Source organism: Solanum dulcamara, chromosome 11, assembly GCF_947179165.1.
Source record: "Solanum dulcamara chromosome 11, daSolDulc1.2, whole genome shotgun sequence".
NCBI classification, from domain to species: Eukaryota; Viridiplantae; Streptophyta; class Magnoliopsida; order Solanales; family Solanaceae; genus Solanum; species Solanum dulcamara.
The window spans coordinates 28,646,211-28,661,373 of NC_077247.1; the positions used below are offsets into that span (position 1 = coordinate 28,646,211).

At 35.4% G+C, this 15,163-nt stretch overlaps 1 pseudogene; it reads right to left on the bottom strand.

Annotated features, from left to right (window-relative positions):
- Positions 1-1,324: 1,324 nt before the first annotated feature.
- Positions 1,325-14,028, bottom strand: LOC129872887 (disease resistance protein RPV1-like; annotated as a pseudogene).
- Between the last annotated feature and the right edge of the window lie 1,135 nt (positions 14,029-15,163).

Here is a 15,163-nt window from a genome sequence, read left to right on the forward strand (position 1 = left end):
TATATTTATTTATTTAAAAAAAAAAAAAAATTGCAACACAAAAGATCTAACAATTTATGGCAAAACTCCCAACAATCACTGATATAATAACTGATATAATAAACTTGAGCAAATAAATTTAGATATAATAAAAGTATCAAATACACAAATTTTTCTTCAACATCTAGCACACAAGTTCAAAACAACAACAAACTAAGAAAATACACATAAACAGATTGAAAATGCTATCAGTTAAATAATGTGTTGGTAGAATGACATATCGGATATAAACTCTCCGGTAGAACCGTATTTTTGCACAATCGATTTCAAAATTTTGGATTCTTCTCCTAAGCAACTGTAGGTTTCACTTTCTTTGACTGAAATTGAGGAGGTAATTCCTCAAAATCATCATCGCTGTTAACAAATTTCTTAGATGCCGATGCAACATCAACTCGTTTTCTTTTCGATTTAAATTTAGAACTCAATTCACTGGGTTTTTTCTTACTTCTACCGTCCTTTTTCTTCACATGCAATGCTTGGAAATTTTGATTAACCTCACCACCAGCTTCTTCTGGAGATTGATTGGCAGAAATTCTCAAACTAAAAGTTAGACCGACATTTACTTCACCACTGTCGGTTGAATCAACAATTCAAATTCGTGGACTTTTTCTAGGAGAGTTTTGACCTTTCATTACAATTGTACACCTAAAACCTATGAGTTCCGTCTGAAATAAACAAAAAGATGAAGGAATAAGGGAAGAATGAAGAAGAGATGAAGGAATAAGAAAGGGAGACGCAGAAAATGAAGAAAAACCCTTAGAGAGAAAAAGATAACACCCTTTCCTTTTCCTCAAATAAAAAGTGTATATAATGTCTTTTTTAATTAAAATATTGTTATTGATTGTTAAAAATGATAATAAAATAAAAGTATATTTAAAGATGGTAAATATTTTTCAAAACACATTCAATTAAGTAATTTTTTCGAAATCTAACTGGCCGAATGAAAGCCTGTTCTTATCACAACTCCTCTATTCCACAACTACAAATAGAGGTCTCATAATTCAGAAAATGGACCAGAATTCTAACAAAAAAAACAAAGAGAGCTCGTGGATCAAACGTCACATATTTCTCTATAAGCTACAAGTTCTAGTATTCAAGCACACAAACATTAAAGTTCAAGAACAAGTCAAGATCAAGACCACTAAATTCAAGAACAAGCTCAAAAGCCCTTGAATTCAAGTATAAGTCAAGATCAAGTTCAAGATTCAAGATCAAGCTTACAAAGCCCTTGAATTTATATTTGAAAGGACGAATCAGAGGATTCATAGAGATTGTAACGCTCATATTTTGTAATCAAATACTATGACTGTTGCGATATTTTTCGTTCTTGATTATTATTTTCTCGACGTGAATTTGATCGTCTACAGAAGGACTAACTTATTTATTGAACATGACCATGAATGTGGAGCTAAAGTTTGATCACAAACACCTAGGTATGAAAACATGTGGATCACTATCATAGATGAAGACTTGTTGATTTTGGAAAAACTTATGGATCACCACCGGAGAAGAAGGTTTCTTGATAGGTATAAGACTTGTGCATCACTACTAGAGACGAAGCCTGGCAGATCACCATCTTTTTGGATCTGGAAAATTGATCATATGTTAAACAAGCTTAAACACTTGACATTGCTAGTTTGTCACAACATACCACCTACAAGCCCCTTAATTACTAGTCCACAAGTACAGAGAGAGTTATTACCACTCCAAAACAGGCTAAGAATTGCCCATGCATAAAAACCCTGATCAAATATAGAAAACCATTTTCCAAAGATTCAACTATTCTGAGAATTGGACCAGCCTGCATTGATGCCCATCCACTACTCCTTTTTGAAGAACCACCTGCAAATGTAGTGAAGCTGATAAAATAGGAACCTACTTCCCAAGGAAAACAAAATATAATGATATAATTTAGAAAACCTTAGCTCCACACCAGTATCATGGCAATGGCCAAGTTTTATCATTCTTCACTCCAGATAGAAGTCCATACACATTAATTCTCTCCTTTTGGTCAGGAACATCTTCAGAATTATCACCAAACAAGAAGTCATACCAGCCCGTTGAATTCCAGCCATAAATGGAACAATTTTGTTGAACATCAAAGTCATGATGACAGAGGAAGTAAGAGCCTTGAACCTGATATGCAGAGATATCCACTCCATTAATGAGATGGCGTGCAGGAGGAGGAGATGATGTGCTGTTACATCTCAAACTGTTGTCATTTTTCTTATAGACAATGTGGACGTCAAATTCCTTCAACCGAACACCAGAAAACAGAGTCACTGAAATGCTCATAGAGTCTCCAGTATCCAAGTGATCTCCGATTTCCCAATGGCATGCCCATGTGATAGCTATACCATTATCTGGAAGACCCATAAATGTTGGACTGTATGTCCATCTCAGATCCTAGGTCTTATTTGCCACTCTAACACGAAACTCATTCCAAAATTTATTTCTCCTTGTACAATAGGATGTGCTGGCCTTCCCATAGATAACATATAAGTTCAAACCCTGAATGTCATGATTAGGCACATCAAAACTGATTGAGGATGACCCTGTAGAATTGTAGCTTAACCAGTCTGGAAGCTCACTTCCATGGACAGAAGTGCTGAATATACCAAATTCAGAGAGGCCCTGCATATTAATCACAAATATATTTACATCATTTGGAGACGAAAGTAGATTAAATATGTTTAATCCAACCAAATCTTGGTATCTTGCTTCCCCTATTATTAGTTAGTGTGATAGAAGCAAGAAACTCATATTTCTTAAGGAGAGGGAGAAAACCTGTATAGGTCCTTCCCATCTTGTAAGAGTCAGATTGTTGTAGAGATCCACTTTCATGTCACTCAAGTTGGGTAATCCCAGAACACTGATTAAGTCAGCATCAAATGAAGAAATGCATTTTAGCTGGAACATATCCTGAACCTCGATAAGTTTGTTGCAACATATTCCAAGAAAATCCAATGTTGTCAATAAGTTTGGTAAATTTTGTAACCGTTGGAGTGACCTGCATTTGCAAACACTCAAGGTTTCCACACTGGCTGGGATCTCTGGAAGATATTGAAGTTTTTCACATTTTTCTAACTCAAGTCTCCTGAGATTGGTAAGCCGCTTGATGCTTTCTGGTAGACTGTGAATTGGATTCTCACTTATAAACAAGTTCTGCAGCATGGAGAAATCACCAAGCTCCGATGGAATCAAATCACTAGATAGACCACATCCAATAAGACTTAAAGTTACTAATGTATGAGATACTGTAGTTAACAGGATTCCAGGAGATTTTCTTGGGCTTGAGACTGAAGAGCACATAAGTAAATGCTTCTTACTTACGGAAGTAGAAACTTGATCGTTAGCAGTTCCACCGGTATCAAGCTCTAGCAACGAATGCATCTTACCGAGCTCTAATGAAGACCATACAAGTTTTGAGCAACCATACAGAATTATCTTCTCGAGGGAATGAATATTACTAATACATCTGGGAAGCTTCCTTAGACTTTGGCAGCCTCTTAGGTTCAAAATGAGGAGTCTCTTTAGTTCCCCGATCGATTTATCAATCTCACTCAATCTTGTGCAGTACTTGAGAATTATCCTCTCAAGATTTGGGAGCTTTGAAAAGTCAGGGGTGCAGTACAGACCTTCTGAATGACTGAGATTCAGAATGTTCAACGCACTGAGAAACTGTAAGAGAAACAAAAACAAATAAAATCAGTATCTGACTGATCTATCAATCTTTAAACAATCATCCACCGAAAGAACTTAGAGAAAAAGGTAAAGCAATTCATAAGAATGTTGAATGACATGGTAGTGACTAAATAATTACAATAGTTTGTTACTCAAAGAAACTACAGACTCTTTATAAAAACAAGGGGATATTATATAAAGGACTTGTGCAAGGAACAAGTTTTCAAGGAAGAGGGAATACACATTGTGTAATCTATAATTTTCTGGTCAAATTGACAATAAACAAAAAAACAATGTCCATTATTATCTCCTAAAAGAAGACATGTCCATAAATTTAAAGTGATAGCTAACATTCTGCAGACTTGGACGTCACTTCAGAAACTAAATGTTCAGTCAGATATGATCCTAGTAGGCGGGATTATTAATATAATATAACAACTTCTACTTGTTGAATATAATAAGGTCCATTATATATGGAGTTTGTGCTTAATTAATTTGATATTGTTTGCTAAATATATATATTGGTCGTAGAAAATAAAAGCTTAGGGCCGTATTTACCTTGTTTCCTTGGAAAAGATGATGCAATCTACTATGGCGCATTTCGAGGGCCACCACTTTCTCCATAGGTAATCCATCAGGTAAACATTTATATGGGAATTTGTGCCAGCACAACCACCTCAACGACCTCGGGAATTCCTTGTAATTTCCCTTAACTGCTAAATTGTCAAGTTGCAGCAGTTTTAATTTGTGCATACCAGAAAAGGCATCAGTGTTGATGCTGTCCACCTTCTTTGATTCAGAGTTTTTACTATTAGAACCATTAAGGAGAACTTTACGAGGCTGTGGTTGTCTTGATGGATCATTTTGGCGTGACAGCCTTATTTTCCTCATTATATAGGCACATTCCTGAAAGTACCCTTGTGTTATTGGATGATGGAAGCTCCTTGGTGGCTTATCTTTCTCTGCACAAGACCTAAGGTTCAGGCCTTGAATCACATCTGAACCCTGATGAAAAGATAAAGTGATTAATTGATTTATTAAAGAAACAACATATATAAAACTAGATTTGCAAAAGTAAATGAATATGGATTATCTTACAATTTTTTCTTTCAAAACTTTAAATGAGTCCTTGTAATGCCACAATCTAGTCCGTCTTTCAGGATGCTTAGGTGATTCTTGGCGTATAATTTCTCGTCCCATATCTCTAACTAATGGATGCATCATCAGTCTTCCATGTTCATCAATTGTTAACAAGAATATATCTTGGAGATTCTGAATCATAACCATTGAATAATATCCACATGCATCAAGGATAGTGACAACATGGTTTACATTCTTTCCAAGAAAGAAGCAGGCAATGTCAACGAATAGGCTTTTGTCATGATCATCTTGTATAAAGTTGAAACTAATCTGCAGTTTCTTGGATACTTGAATATTAGGTATTACCTCTAGTTTCTTCAGTGTACTTTCCCATACATCTAGACTTTTACCAGAGAGAGAAGAACCAAAAACTTGTAAAGCTAGAGAACATCCAATCCAGTGTTCTATGATCCTTGTCAAGAACTTGTTGTAATCCTCAACTGGATGGTCTTGTCCGAATGCATGTCAACTAAATAGTTCAACTGATTCGTCTTTGTTCAGTCTCTGAACATGATCAATCAACTCAATTTCACAAGCCCTAAGTAATTCTATGTGCCTAGTTGTCACTATAATTTTACTACCTGGGTAAAAGCAATCTCGCATTCCAACTATAGCAGCTAATTGGTCCACTTCATCAACATCATCCAGCACAACCAGAACCCTCTTACCATAAACAGTACTTTTGATCTGATTGATTCCTTCTTCAACACTCTGAAAGTCAATTTTGCTCCCATCAAGAATATCAGAAAGAAATTTTTTCTGCAGATAAATTAGTCCATCCGTAGACTCGGAAAAATCTAACATTGTAGAGGAAGCTGCTTCTTTCAAAGCTTTCAAAGTTAGAATTAAATGCATATTTGGCAATTGTTGTCTTCCCTATACCACCCATACCACAAATGCCCCAAATACCAACATCATCTTCTTTATGTTGCAACCACAAGCAAATCTCGTTAACCCAAAAATGTATACCAATTAGGTAAGGAGCAACACTGAGCATTGAACGGCTTACTTTATTTTCAGTAACTTTCACAAGTTTCTCTATAAATCTCAACTCAGTCCTACAATAAAGATCAAAGTGGAACAAACAAAAAGAGAAATGTTGGTTAGCTGGATAATATCAAGTTAAAAGTCATATTACGCTTGATAAATAGAGCAAGTATGCCTGATATTTATGAATTTTTATACTTTCTTCTGAAACATACACAAGGATATGTGTATTGATTTGGCTACTCTAATAATGAGTATTTACTCAAGCTTTGGTTTACTAAATCTGTTTTCACTGACGTTATTAATGTTTTCGGTTATTGGACTATTTTGTTGATGTAACTTTTTCCTTTAATTAGTTTCTATGTGTTGTTTTTCCTTATCATACCTACTTTGATTTATTGTACTCGAGCCTAGGGTCCTCCAGAAAGAACCTCTCTATCTCCACGTGGTAGATCTGAGTACACTCTACCTCCCCAAATTCCACATGTGGGGATATGCTGTTGTTGTAGTACACACTATAAGACGACCTTTCCCTTGCGTCAAGCATTGTGTATTATACAGATTATCATTTGATGTTAGGCATGGCAAGGCCTAAAAATGAAAGTTCAATTGGCAGCCATCTACATATTAACTAGAGATCTTAATTGTGTTCATTGACCACAAAGAAGATGTATTATACTTTCGAAAAAGAGAAAAGAGAGAGAAGATGAAAGAAATTACTCTTGATCTGAATTCTGTAAAACCATCCCACTCCCACGTTGATCAGCCACTTCCCTGAGTGCTGCACTCCACCCTTTGATCTTCTCGATCCACTCCTCTTTACCTTCATCCATTATTTGTTTATCATGTCTAGCAAATGCAGTAGCAAAGCTCCCCAGTTGCTTTCCAACATCGAGTGGATCCACATAGTAGAAAACTGGCAATATAGCATGTCCTCTTCTCCTCTTGTTTTCAAGAATCATGGCAAGCTCATCAAGGCACCAACTAGATGTTGCATAATTTTTTGACAAGATGATAATTGAACTCTTTGAGCTATGAATTGATTTATCCAATTCAGATTTAATACTTTCCCCTCTTTCAATTTCATTGTCATCTCTGAATGTTCAATAACCTTCATCCACCAAAGCTTTGTAAAGCTGATCAGTGAAAGTCTTACAAGTATCCTCGCCTCTAAAACTAATGAACACATCGTACATACAACGGGACCTTAAATTTGAGGCTTCCTCAACTCACAAAACTTCCATTGCAGAAAGAGTAGCTAGGTACAAGATTTAAGATCACTCTCTGAAAAATGATTTTGTTTTACTAGTCCAAAAAGTCCAGTTGTTCCTACTCAAATTATTGAAATGCAACAATCGAACCAAGAGAGGAGTTTTATATTGAAGTGTCATTGTGTTAAGTAAAGACCAAATATAGGTGTTGAACAGAAGGGCAGAGTAGTTATGAGTTGATATATCTAAGTTAGGCTTATGATTTTGAAGGGAGAGCCCCATGATATTCATAGAGTTATGAGTTTATCTAAGCAAAGAGGTATAGTGAGTGGGTAAGTAGTAGTTAAGTTGTGAAAGAGAATATGATGATAGATTATAACTAGGCAATCGGTGAGATAAAGATTTACTACTCGTCATAAGGTTTAATGGGTAGGTGTTTCCTAATTTTACCTAGCAGTTATAAATTGATATAGTATACGAGAAGTGTGTGTTGTACGCGTTAGTACTAGACCCTAAGCTTGAATTTGAGATGAGTGTCCTGAAGGAAAAAGGGGATAGCATTATGAGTATGATAGTACTAGTTTTAAGACTTGATCTAGTAGGTTTGACATAGAGTATGTGAGAAATTAAGAGGTTAATTTGAAGTAATGTGAGTGTTGCAAATGTGGTATCATGACCCCTAGACAAGAGAAATGAAGTTTGGTTGAGTCATTAGATAAGCAAGAGAATTAAGAGGTGTACCCAAGATAGTATATAGTCAGATGAGGTTCTAATTAAGTCTATGATTTTCTATAGATGCCTAGATAGTATATTTGAGTTATCAATGTGGAGTAGTGTCACACCCCGAGAAGGTACCATAGTCATGGCCGGCACTCGAAGACCATTGTTGGTCCCCAAGCGAACCACCTAGTCCGATCACTCAGCGAAAGACATAACATGAATTTAAAAGACATTCAAGTGCACTATCCAAATCAGCATTTTGATAAGAATAATATAATTACAAAAAATCTCAAATCAACTCCATATCATAAGGATAGTTTTGAAAACCAAAAAATCTACTCGACACTATCATCTATTTGTCGATGAAGCCTCTATCACAATTGTCTGAATGGTGGCAATGACAAGTTCATGGCTACCTCAAAACAATGAATAAAACCAAAATCAAAAGCTAGAAAGATAAATGTGGTATCCTCCGAAAGCAGGAAGGACTCACCAATCAGCTAAATACGAATATATCCTCAACGATGCGTCTGTATATGATCTCTAATACATGTCTCTACATCATAAAATGATGCAAGCCCAAATGGGCATCAGTACATGAAATGTACGAGTATCTACTATAGCAGAATGAAACATACATCAAGGCAGAATCAAATCAGTTCAGAGACCTCAAATCGGGAAGGTAAACAACTCAATCAAAATGTCCTAAGTCGAAACAAGAATAAGATTTAGACAGTGACCAATCATGTACAATCCAATCCAATCCAATCAGAGTACTATCAAGACCTATATGGGAGTTTCCCTAATCCGACAACCATCACTTATGAGCCAATGATAGTACGACAAACCGACGTTATTACCATGTCTGTTCAATACCTTGCTAGGGTAAGAACGAATCAACCAATCATGGATCCAAAACCAATCAAGTCATATCATTTCAGGACAATAAATTAGGAAGCATCCGACTTAACGGTTTAATCCTCTACTACGTTTGGCGGCGTAGTTATTGGATTTGAGTTATTACTTACTCTTACTCAATTCGATGCTCGATACTCCTCCCAAGACTCAAAGCTCATAAGACAATCAATCCAATCAAACCAAATCAATAAGTCTCAAATGCACTCTTATCAGTTCATCAGTTTTACCAAATCAATCCTTTCAACTAATCAATTTCTCCATCATTTCCAATTATTTATTTAAGAGAAATTTAGATAATCAGTTATGAAAACATTCAGTTGAGACCACTTACTTGGGTTCAATTATGAAAATACTAAGTTCTATCAAGTCCATCAACACTACCATCGTACTCACATCCCAATCACAATCATGCATTCACAATTCAAGGCTCTAGACTCAATCCTTAAACATATACATTCAACACCTACAAATATACTATTAGGGTTTATAAAACAAGTAGTTCAAATCATTGTTCAAGAAAACTAAATCAGAGAAAACTATGAATTTATCAATAATCAATAAAAACATGTTAATTTTTAAGAAAGAAATTCTCAAGAAACACAATCATGGGGACTCAATCTACTCTCTATCAATCTATCACACTCATGGGCACATGAAGGAACAAAGTCCATGTTTTAGTTCAGCCTTACATACCTAGAACTCAAAGAACAATCAAAAGTTAGAAGGTGGGGATGAACGCTTGAACCCGAGCCTTTTTCTCTCATCCTATCTTTGCTCTCAAATACTCTAAGTGTTAATGAGAGTATATAGAATATTGATAAGGGACTCAGAATAGTCCCAAAACGTCGAGGTTTTGATCTGCGAAGGATGGGAAAAGATGAGAATACCCCTCACTAAAAACATTTATGGTCGTCTACTACGAGTCATAGGGTCTTCAACGAATCGTAGGAAGCCATCGTAGGACAGGGATGGAAAAGGTAAGGGATCTACGACTCAGTGTCTACAAGACATAAACAACTCGATAAGTTGTAGATATGACTCATCGTGTAGGTTACTGAGACTCTGAGAAAACTGAGCATCTGAAGTTTCTCTAAGGGTCATTGTTATGACTCATAGACTCTTCGACGACTTTTCAACCTCACTCGTAGGAGTGACATTCAAGTTCAGTGTTTAGCTAAGTATAAAGAGGTTCTATGAGTCCTTTCTACGACTCGTAGAAACCCTTACGAATCGTAAGGTCGATCGTAACGAGATTTCTCAATACCCATAATTTCTCTAAGTGTAGGAAGGGCCTACAAGTCATCCCTACGACTCGTAGAACTCTCTATAGGTCTAGAGGTCACTCGTGGTCCACTGATCAATCTTTTTCTTCAATTTTTCTTCATGATTTTCGGATTCCATCTAAGCTAGAATAACACAGGGTGTTACACCTTGCACCATCAACACAGCAACTGCACAAGTCTCAAATTTCAAGTCTCCAATCGGACCCTCGAGATTCGTTCGGAATTTCATGCACACAAATCATATATGCACACCTACTAAATTCATTATTTCGGACTTAATGGAACCATCAAAATTTGAATTTGAGGTCTTATTGATTTGGAACTCGATAGGTCGCAACTAAACTAACTTCGAATCTCAAAATGACCAAAATGAGCTTAGGACCTCCAAAAGTTATAATGAAGCCGCTCCTAGGCCTAGAATCACCCACTAAAACGAAGGGAATCATCAAAAATCCAATCCGAGCCTCTAAACTTGAATTGATGACCAAAGTCAAATTTAGCTCATTTAAAACCAAACTTTCCAACTTAGGACCTCGATTTCACGAAACAACTCCGAATTCGAAAATGAAGACACTCTTATACTAATTTCCACATTCTGGAGCTGATAGAACTGACGGAATTCAGTTTCGAAATCCGTAACTCCGGTTGGTATAGAAAATCACTTTTGAGCAACTTAAACCTTCAAAACTCAAATACTTGCACAATTCATAACCTTTTAAGAATTTACCAAAATCAACCACACAAAATGACTAAATAATACCCGGTGAAACTAATGAGAGGGGTAAAATGGTAATTTCTCAAGAATTTCCAAAACTGACTCTCGAGGTCATTACATAATTGAACAATGAATCTTAGGTAAACTAGTTGTCTTTCCAAACCCCCTCAAGCAATCTTGTCCTCAAGTTAGAAAAATGAATCTAAGAAAAGAGCACAACTCTCAAAGATTTGCAATTATTGACATATCATCCATAAAATCTTAGGTAAACTGGCTATAGGTAAAGTAACTTCATTAAATGCAACCTTCATTGGATGATAGGCCCATTTCAATATCACAAGTAAGCCATTAATTTCACATTCTTTCACACCAGTGAAGCTTGTAGTGAAAGCATTGGTAAAAGTATCACCATTACTTTTTTTTTGAAGTTAGCCATGGGGGGATCCATCTATATCATTATCAATACTTATTACCTCAAAATTATACTCCGGTACCTTTTCCTACTACCAAGGTTGTTCTTATTATACCTGATGTTGATTTTATCCCAAGGAAATCAGGAAAAAATGCAAAAGCACCAAACGACAATGACATCCTTTTGAGTTTTGAAGTGATGGAGTCTCATAATATCATCTTGCTCAAAAAAATGAAATGACATGTGTGACACTTCACTGTCCATACAAGCTCTACGCCAACATGAGAAACAAATTCTGCTTTTTCACTGTTGACTTAGCTTGTTTCTCGGAAACTTCTTTTCTACTAACTTAGTTTTCATCATTTCCTCCAACAGTTTCATTGTGACATCTATACCACCTACATAAGATGATGATGGTCTCAATATGACGAAAGCCTGGTGTAACTTAACATCATACCCAAGAGGAGTAGTTAATTGAAATGACAACCGTAGCTTTTAAAGTTGCTTCTCTGAGCGAGGGATGTTGTTCTCCTCGGCCCAAAAAAGCCTCTTTTGAGCTTCCACGCTACCAAAATCCCTGTAAAAAAAATACAACATCTACAACTTCACTAAATTATATATATATAGGTACTTTTGTACGTCCTCTAGTGGCATACATATTTTCATCCTCAGGATTGTATAGGCCAATCTCAAAAGTAAAAATGTACCTATCCACGTCAATATTTTTGGGAAATGCATCCAAAAAACACACATCATTTTTAGGATCAAATTTGAGATCCTGTCCAAAACTGAAAATCTGCTTGCTATGCTCCATTGCTTTCAAAAATCTTATATTGGCTGAATCTATCAACATTGGTCAAAGACTTGAGGATAGCATTGAAGGTAGCACCAATCAAGGAATTTCCACTTGTAAAGACGCTCAAAACTTTCCAAAATAAGCTCAATGCTTCTAGATGTATTGAACTGTTTCCTCTATATGAATGTTTCATTGAAAAGAGAATTCCCTTGTCTCACGTATATATCAAAATCTGGCAACTCTTTCAACATGGATTAATCAATAGTACTAGATAATCTTCCTCTTAGCTCAATCAGCCAGAGTTGAGGTAACACAAAACTCTAATACTTGAGGTTGCATAATAACACCATCAGTTAATGTTGCTACTATAGCGGAGATAACCAACTTTATCTCAGTGGAAACATCAAACACTAGACTCTCCTCATCCCTTTTACTGAGCCGAGGGTTTCCAGGAAACAGCCGTCCTACCTTGATAGGAGTAAGGTCTGCGTACATTCTACCCTCCCCAGACCCCATGTTGTGGGATTTCACTGGGTTGTTGTTGTTGTTGTTGTCATATTCACTTTGGATCCCAATAATTAGATAGCCTTATCGATACCCAATTTGTCAAGGAAACTATCATCCCAATATTCAGTTTTTATTCTTTTGTAATCAGAAAAATGCAAAGGTGGAATGTTCCATTGAATGGAGGACTTTTTATCAAACACTTGGCCTTCATTAATCATTAGGGGATTTTGTTTAGGAATGGAGAATGAAGAAAACAATGTTTATACCAGCAACCCCTGCGACAATTTGTTAATTTCCATTGTTTATTATTTATTTTTTTCACTAGAGGATGTTTGTAACTAATTATAATTTTGTCAAATTTGAATTACTAGTAATTGTGTTCTAAGAATTTTTAAAAAAAAATTAAAATATTGTGTTATGATTTTAATATAATGTATTATCTAGTTCATTATAAAAATGATAATATACTACCAAACTTATGAATGTTTTTGTTAATTTTTAGAGCATATAGAAATATGTAATATTTTTATGTTTTCAAGTGAAATTTGGTAAGGTTGCTGAAGAAATGTATCATTATTGAATCTGAGATTAAGGCTATTAGAATGGGGGTAGATTATTGTTTACCGCATGATTTACTTCCATTAATAGTAGAAACAGATTCCTTCACAGCAGAAAAGGTGCTAAATGGAGTTTGGGAAGTTTCATGGTTAATATCTCTGGATGTTAGACATATACAGGAGAACATTCATAATCTACAAGTGAAGGTGGCGCATACATTCAGAAAAGGAAATCAATTGGCAGATTTTTTCACTAACTATGATGGTAATTTTGCAGGGACAGAAGTACAATAATTTAGTAATGTTCAAGAGATCCCAACAAGCTAAATCAATCATTCAATTGGAGAAATCACAGACTCCTAATATTTGAGTAAAGAAGATTCAAAATAGGAAGTACAAGGTTTAAAACAACAAAGAAGATAATTCATACCTAGCAGCTGATACATCAAAATGAAATATACTACAACAAAGTCAAGAATTGGTACCTGTTCAGTTTTGAACTGAAGCACAACCGATAATTGTACATTTTTTACAGTGGTATCAATTCCTTCGAAGTTCAACATGTTGAGATGTCTAATTAAAGGTTGTGAATCAATGATAAAAATGAGAAATTAAATGGGTGCTTAGCTTTAAATTCGTAGCTTGAGTACTGGAGATGAAGGCGGCGGATTTTGAGAAGATCTACAACCAGAAGCACAAGCTCAACTAAGGATGGTGTCAAATTATGAGGTAAGGAAAGCTATTATCAACAATTACCTCCACATCCAACTAATTGTAGCAGCTCCCATGTAGAAGAAGTCTTCAATGGTGTTTGAATCATGATGTCTGTGAGAGTTTCAGACATCCAAATGATATCAACCCGTACTTGGCAGCGTTACACGATAAGTGTGAGGTGGAGGTGGATGAGCTATGGTGATGTGTTTTTTCGGTGTTCCTGAAGGCAGCGATGACTCTACTTTCTCCACTGAGGAAGAAGAAGAGTCACTTTCTTTGATTTTGGGAATTTCCTTTTCTGTGTATGCTTTATTTTGTCTTTCCTTTTCTTAGTTTTTTGCTATTAACTTCAGATAATTTATTTGGTTTGGGCCATTTTTGGGCTTTAAACATGTATTTTCCTTTTTTGTTTAATTAAAGACCCATGAGGTCGTATTTAAATTTTAAAAAGGTATGGAGGATTAGTAAGTCCTGAATTATTTATTCTATTATTTGTACTACAATGTCGACATAAGTTAATTTTTATATATATAAGGAAAAATTCATCGGTGGTTTCTAAAGTTGACACCAACTTTTACTTAGATACCTTAACTAGATTTTGTTCATTCTAGATACCTCATGTTGGATCTCAAAGTATCATTTTGACACTTTTTTACAATCGGCAAAAATATATAATGTGTGTGTTACACTCGCGAATGATGTGTAAAGTGACGATTAAATAATGACATTTGTCATTTGTGTCAAAAATAATTCTTAAATAATGAATTTGAGTAAAAAATAAAAAGTGGTCAATGAATTAATGACACATGGTATTTTTGCAAAAAAAAAAAATTTAAACCATTAAAAAGTTGCACAACCCCAGGCCCCTTTTTTATTGTCTTCTCCAAATACCCCCCCACCCCCACCCCACCCCCATTTATTGGCTTCTCCAAATATCTCTATCCCTTTACAGAAACATCTGCTCACACACACACACCGGCACACCACCACCCCCGCCCTTCTGATTTTCTTCTCCAAATACCTCTATCCTTTTTGCAGAAACATCTGCACACATATATCGTTCCCTTTTGATTAATGTCTTCTCCAAATATCTTGTTTTGTATAAATAACCCATACCCTTTGTCTTCTCCATCAAATACCAAGTTCTCAATAGCTTTAGAATTCACTAAAAATATTTCATTCTCCTATAAATAATTCTTTTAAGAAAGAATTTTATTAATATTTAATATTTAAATCTTCAAATGGGTCTATCCTTAAATTTTAAAAATATTTTCTTCATTAACCATTAATGAAATTTAAGTTAGCAAAAATGGTGGATGAAAATGGGGAAGAGGAAGGAAAAAAATTAAAAATGAACCAAAATCAGGTCTTTTACGAGCGGTCAATGAGGGTATCACATTCACTATGTCATGTAAGAAAAAAGTGTCAAAATGATACAGCGAAATCCGACATGAGGTGTTTAGAATGAACAAAGCGTAGT